Source organism: Amblyomma mixtum, chromosome 2, assembly GCF_055824585.1.
Source record: "Amblyomma mixtum isolate Tamu chromosome 2, ASM5582458v1, whole genome shotgun sequence".
NCBI classification, from domain to species: domain Eukaryota; kingdom Metazoa; phylum Arthropoda; class Arachnida; order Ixodida; family Ixodidae; genus Amblyomma; species Amblyomma mixtum.
The window spans coordinates 209,599,455-209,606,748 of NC_143013.1; the positions used below are offsets into that span (position 1 = coordinate 209,599,455).

The following is a 7,294-nucleotide window of genomic DNA, read 5'->3' on the forward strand; positions in this document are numbered from 1 at the left end:
CCTCGAAAGTAACGGGGCCAAGACGACAAAAAGGAAAAGGACGGCCAGAAGATTTGTGGCTGCAACTAAATGCATCCTCCATTAGAACTGATCAGCAAACTGCGGTGGTAGGGTTTTGGTTTTAGGTTTTGGTTTTATGGGCTATGAGAGACGCCGTAGTGGAGGGCTCCGGAAATTTCGACCACCTGGGGTTCTTTAACGTGCACTGACATCGCACAGTACACGGGCCTCTAGAATTTCTCCTCCAAAGTAATTATCAACTTCATAGTGAAAGCTGTAATAACTTTGTAAGTACAAATCATTTAGTAAAAGCAATTTAGGGTGTACAACAGCAGCCGAGTAAAGAGTTAGGTGAACACCACTGCCACCTACCTTTGAGGTGTCCACTGACCCAGGTAGCCAGTTATACAACTTTCCTTTGCTTAAAATCAACTTCTATTGAGGCAACTGGTAATTGGACTACTTGTTTCATGCAAGTGGACCCTGAAGTCTTACCCGCCGCAGTGGCTCGGTGGTTGTAGCGCGCTCGGCTACTGAGCCGGAGTTCCCGGTGGTGGTGGTAAAAACGTTTATTTCCTCTGAAAAGAGGGGGAGTTACATGGAGGTTGCTCTGGAGTCAGGCTTAGTGCCCTTCCCCTCACAAACACTAGGTGGAGTCCCTAGTACGGGACCCCAGTGGCTTCCGCTGCCGCCATAGCTCGTTCGACCATCGCCTTTTGGGCTTTCAGGTCGCAACAGGCGAGTAGGGTCGCCTCCCAGTCCTCCCGGGTGGGGTTTAGGTTTGGGGTAAAAGCAGGGTTGGAGGGGCACGCCCACACCATGTGGTAGAGGTCCGAGGACCTCTCCCCACAGTGCGGGCACTCCCCGGAGAAGGCAGGGTCAAAGTGCTTTAGCGAGGCCGGGCACATCATGGTGTTCGTGACAAGGCGGAGGAACAGGCGTTCTTCCGCTCTCGTTTAACCTTTACACGGGTGGGGGTACAGTTTATGTCTATCTTGGTATAACTGCGTTATTTCCCTGTAAGTGTAGGTCGGCGTGGCTTCCGATACTTCTTCAGAGGAGGCGGGGGACGAGGTTGCCCGGTTAGAGAGCGCGCGGGCGGCTGCATCTGCTGCCTCGTTTCCTCCTAGCCCCGAGTGGGCCGGAGCCCAGACTATGAAGCGGTGGGATGGACCTCCTACGTACGAGCTGTTTTGCAGTAGCCGGTAGGCCAGGTACGGGACCCAGCCCTGTTGGACGTTCCGACACGACCCTCGCGAGTCGGTTATGATTGTCTTGGAATCGGAGTGTGTTGCCGCTAATGCGATGGCGACTTCCTCTGCTTGAGTTACGTTTCGGGCTTTGAAGGTGAGCCCGTTCACCGTTTTGGACTCGTGGATCACCGCCGCCGTGTACCACCCGCCTTGGTGCGGGCCGGATGCGTCCCCGTAGTATGCCCCGGGTTTCCTTCCGTAGTGGTGAGCTAAGGCCTCTGCCCTAGCCCTGCGTCTACCCTCGTGGTCGTCCCTGGACATCTTAATTGGGAGTGGTCTTACGTGCAGGGCGTAACGCCACTCCTGAGGGAGTCTTACTCTCTCCTCGGTTAGAGTCGTGTGTTCTATGTGCAGACGGGCTAAAAGGCGGCGTCCCGACGGCGTCTGCGATAATCGCGTGTATTGACCTGTGAGGTGGGCTTCTCTAAGTTCATCGAAGGAGTTCGTCATACCCAGACCTTGGAGTCTCAGATTAGATGTGGTTATCGGGAGGTCGAGGGCCTTCTTCGCCATTTTGCGTATTATCACCTCGATGATGTTCTGGTCGTGTTTGTTGAGGCGGAGATAGGGGGTCGAGTACAGGATTCTGCTTGTTACAAAGGCATTGGCCAGCCGCAAGGCGTCTTTGCTTCGCAATCCCCCTTTCTTGTTCGAGACTCTGCGGACCATTCGGCCCACCTGATCTCCCACCTTCTTTAGTTTGTCGAGCGTGGTCGTCGCCAGCCTACGCTGGTGGATGAAAAGACCTAGGACTCTAATTTCTTTTCTTTCGGGTATCGGTTCCGATCAAAGTCTCAATTCTATCTTGTTTGTGCATTTTTTGTTGGGGCGAATGTGCACGAATTCGGATTGTTGAGGGGAGCAATGAAGGCCACATCTTTTCGCGTACTCGTTCACCGCGGTGGCCGCCTCCTGCAGGCTGGCCTCCATTTCTCCGAGAGAGCCCTGCGTGGTCCAAATGGAGATGTCGTCCGCGTACAGCGCGTGCTGCACACCCGGGACTTTCTCCAGGTAAACCGGCAGGTTCTTCATTGCCAAGTTGAAAAGCAGGGGGGATAGCACCGCTCCCTGTGGCGTCCCTCTCGTGCCCAATAGAAAGGGGCCGTGTTCCGCGTTCTGGATCCTCACGTAGGCCTGTCTGTCCGTGAGGAAGCGTTTTATGTACTCGAAAGCGTTCTTGCCGCATCCCGTCTCTGATAGGTGTGTGAGGATCGCCTCGTGTGTCACATTATCGAAGGCTCGATCCCTTCAGATCTAGGGCCAGCACTATCTTATCCCCGTTCGGATGTTCGATCGGGTTTAGTACCTCCCTGCTGAGCTGCAGCAGGATGTCCTGAGCCGATTTATTTGGTCTGAAGCCGTACATCGAGTCGGCGAAGACTCGCTTGTTTTCTAGGTACTCAGATAGTCTATCTCTGACCATAGCTTCCATCAGTTTGCCCACGCACGAGGTGAGAGAAATAGGTCTGAGGTTATCCGTATCTATGGCCTTGCCCGCCTTGGGGATGAAAGTTATCAGCGCCGTCTTCCACTCCGTGGGAAGTGGAGCTGCGCCCATCCAAACCGAATTAAAGTGTTCTAGGAGGGATTCGTATGCGCGGTCCAGCAGATTGGCTAGGAGTTTTACCGAGATCCTGTCCCTTCCTGGCGCGGTCCCGCGTTTCATCCTCGCTAGAGCGGCCTTGAGTTCGTATATTTTGAAAGGTTCGTCCAGCTCAGCATTTTGGGCTCCACTGTATCTGTAAGCTTCTCCCCTTGGATCTTGGGTCGTGCTCAGGTACTGGTCCCGAAGCTTCAGTGCGAGCTGGGCCGTATTTCCTTGAAATGCATGTACCGCTCTCTGCAGGTGCTTCTGCGTCTCGGTGCGCGTCTGGTTTGGATCTATGAGCGCCCGGAAGAGGCGCCACGTGTTTTTGCTAGACATCTGCCTAGCGGCCGCGTTGCACCTATCTACCCAGTTCGCGTCCGCGAGTTGCGCCGCGTACTCCGCCGCTTCCTTAGTGATTGCAGCGATCCGAGCTCTTAGCTTTCGGTTATGCTTCTGTCTACGCCATCTTTTGACCATGCTGCGTCTGGCTGCCCAGAGGTGGAGGAGGTGGGTGTCCACGTCCGTCACCGCCTCTGAGAGCTTTACCTGCGTCTCCGTCGAACGCAGGTTGATCAGCAGCTGTTTTGTCCAGGCTTGATATCCCTGCTCCTGGATGGAGCTTACCTCGTATTCCTTTCTAAATTTCGTCCAGTCTGGCAGCATAGTGTGCCCCGTAGGCCTGGTAAGGGGTTTCGTACGGATCGTTATGGTGATCAGGCAGTGGTCACTACCGAGAGTTTCCTCCGTATTCGTCCACTCCACTCGCCTCGCGTTTTTCGTGAAGGTTAAGTCGGGACACGTGTCCCTCTGCACCGAGTTCCCTATCCGCGTGGGGCACGCCGGGTCAGTGTGTAGGGTTAGACCTAACGCGGACGCCGCCTCCGCTAGCTTCCGTCCTCGTATGTCTTCTCGGTGATAGCCCCATGAGGGACTCTGCGCGTTGAAATCTCCCATTACTAGTAGCGGGTCTCGTCCCGCTTCCCTGTGGAGAAGGTTACGTTTTTTGCTTTAGGTGGGCAGTTTACGTTCAGGATGTGTAGCGGTGAATCCTCCTTTTTCAGTGGCAGAAGAGTCACCATCACGTGCGAAAAGCTGGTTTGTTGCGAACTCGGCCGCGTTTCGATGTAGGCTAAATGCAAAAAGGCGCTCGTGTACTGTGTGATGTCAGTGCACGAGATCCCCAGGCGGTCGAAATTATTCTGGAGACCTCCACTACGGCACTCCCTTCCTTCCTTCCTTCCTTCCTTCCTTCCTTCCTTCCTTCCTTCCTTCCTTCCTTCCTTCCTTCCTTCCTTCCTTCCTTCCTTCCTTCCTTCCTTCCTTCCTTCCTTCCTTCCTTCCTTCCTTCCTTCCTTCCTTCCTTCCTTCCTTCCTTCCCTCCCTCCCTTACGGCGTGTTCAGCTGTCCGCCGAGACAGATACTGCGCCAATTCGTTTCCTCAAAAACCAATTTTCATTTCGTGGAGTCCGTGAAATTTGCTGGGAACGTGGTCGAACCGAAGAGCGCTACCGGAAGGCTAAGCATGCACGTGAGGTATAGACGCCAAAAGGGGCCTGTGAGGCCCAACCAGACAGTCGCCTGCGAAGTATCAAAGTTGGGCAGCCACTCCAGACCTCTCGGTCGCTAGCTTCCGCTGATTGATGTGCGAAGACGGTTTGGTTTGGTTTATGGGGTTTAACGTCCCAAAGCGACTAAGGCTATGAGGGACGCCGTAGTGGAGGGCTCCGGAAATTTCGACCACCTGGGGTTCTTTAACGTGCACTGACATCTAGAATTTCTCCTCCAAAGAAATTCTAGCCGCCGCGGCCGGGATCGAACCCGCGTCTTTTGGGTCAGCAGCCGAGCACCATAACCACTGAGCCACGGCGGCGGCCGGTGGCTTATAATTTTTAGAGCAGAAAATCTGCTTGATGCAAAACTCGATCTCGTGTCTCCGGATGACCTTGAAATAACCTTGTGATGCCTACAATGGCACGTTTATGCCTACCATAGCAACCCGCCGTGGTTGCTCAGACGTGGTTACTGCGCTCGGCTACTGAGCCGGAGTTCCCGGTTCTAACCTTGCCGTGGCGACCGCGTTTCGATGGCGGCGAAACGCAAAGGCGCCCGTGTGCTGTGCAATATCAGTGCAAGATCCCCAGGGGGTCGAAATTATTCCGGAGCCCTCCACTATACCGCCTCTATCTCTATCTTCTTTCACTCCACCATCTTCCCTTCTCTTACGGCATGGTTCGGGAGTCCACCGATATGTGAGACAATCACTGCTCCATTTCCTTTTCTCAAAAACCAATTCCAAAGCGCGTTTCTTTTCATTGCATGTAGGAGTATAACAGCACCTAAGGGTGCAATGATGTTCTAGGCGATAAGCGAAGGACGACTCCCGCTGCATAGGTGTCGCACGGCCGGTTGGCGTAACTCGAGTTAGCCTATTTGCTCCCTCGTTTCCGAGTAATCCTTCACGTCCCTGCATTTCGCATACTGAACTCCCTCGCCGCGCACCCGCCACATGGAGCTGATATGGGTGCCTGCCCACTCCGGGAATCCCGGAAACGGCCGCCAACGCTTTAACCCGTGGTTCTCTCAACCGGGCACCGGCGGCCTCCGATCCGGGGGTCTCGCAGGAGCGCATGCACTCATTCAGTGAAATGACGCAGACCTGCAAAGCCGAGCGTCGGCTCCAAAGACGCACTTTACCCTCCCCTTATATGCGCTCGCGCTATCACCAAGTCCACACAAACCCCTCCTGTACCCTCTGCCATCACCCCAAAGCCACTATCGACCATATCCTTTTCCTCTGCCCGGCTGATCCTCCCCCGCGGGGCCTGGAGCACTTTACCACTTGGGAGGCTTGGGAGACCCTACTGCGCTCCGAGGACCCGGCCAAGCAAGCCATCGCCGCAGGCCGAGCTGCAAGCGTCAGAGCCTCCGGGACATGAACGTTTGAGTGCAGTGGGGCCGTGCGGGGGCCCAAGGGGGTCCCAAACTCCCCTGTTGCAAATAAAGTTTTCACCACCACCACCACGCTCCGGCATTATATGTATACCGGGTGGAATTTGGATTTGCTACTTTCGTCAGAATTCTGAGGGTGTTCACGTTGATCCTGCCTTTCAGGCTTCCTGCTAGACTGTAATCATCAGTCTTTTATTGGTCCGCCAGCTGTGTTGATCTCTGGAGCTATTGCGGCGGACTTTGCTGCTGAAGGTCTTTCTGAGGCGATGGAGACGCTTGCTAGCTGACGCTGTAAGTATCCTACCACCACTGCTACCGACCACTTCCTGTGATACGGGGATAAATCGGTGGACACTACATCGTTTCAGCACGGCGAAGTTCTAGGCCTGTTGGTCCTCCGTGTTAACAAGGGTAGAAAGAACCGCGACAGGAACAGGACCTGGGAGTGGACAGGACGAGCGGTAACTACTGCGTGGGGTTTATTCGAAAGAACGGGGTCCAGCAAGAGTGTGCGCCTGCGCAAACCGTATCACAACAGAGTAAGGTGAACGTCCGTGGCAAGGTTCAGACAAAATCACTTTTAAAACTAGCGAACAACAAAGGCAAAAGGTGTAAAGAAAAAAAGCGCACCTATCTCGTCATTTCGACTTCGGACAAACGAAAATTGGCGAAGTCTGATATTGGGGATTTGGCGCTAGCTCACAAAAAAAATAAAAATAAAAACGGTAAAAACAAAAAAGAAATGAAAGCATAAAAAACACCCGCTGACCCAATTAGCGTGGGAACGAACTGGCAAACTTTAAAGCATTTGACTTGGCCGAGGCTGAGCAAAAATATGCCTTCTTATGTATTAAGGAAACTAACTACTTTGAATGCACTCACTTCCTGCCTTTCTGATGAACACCCGTCTTCGTTCAAATGATGGAAAACGACACACAGCTTCCAGCGATTTGATAGATGGCTATGACGCCGCAACTGCCTCTACTGTTGTGTTGCGTTCCCTGAGCCTCTTATTGTGACAGCGTGCAGTCTGGCTGATGTAATACCTCCCGCAGCTCATCGGTATACACCATACGCGTAGTGCAGGCAACAAACCTCGTGTTGAGTCGCTTAAAGCAGGCACTGAGCTACGTTATCACACGAGCCTTTAACGTCAAGGAACAGAGCTACGGTTAATCGCTTTATAATATCTTTTATTCTAGACAGAGGTCCCAACGTCTTTCTCCCATCACAGTTTACCCCTGCTTGTAAAGAAAGCGAATGCAGTGCTTGATGTATTGAACACTTGGTGTCTAAATAATTCCTTAACTATAAACGCCTCGAAGACAAAATCAGTTCTTTTTCGCCCTAATAATAAACCGGTTAATTTAAATATTGTCCTGCAACTTGGTCTTTCAGTCATAGAGGTGGTACCAGTAATAAAAACCTTAGGTGTTCTTTTTCATGAGAATATGCAGTGGAACGCACACACTGACCTCGTACACTCCAAACTATCCCGAATAGT

The 7,294-nt window shown here is 53.0% G+C and overlaps 1 pseudogene; it reads right to left on the minus strand.

Moving 5' to 3' along the window:
- Positions 1–595: 595 nt before the first annotated feature.
- Positions 596–3,243, minus strand: LOC149362438 (uncharacterized; annotated as a pseudogene).
- Positions 3,244–7,294: the final 4,051 nt, after the last annotated feature.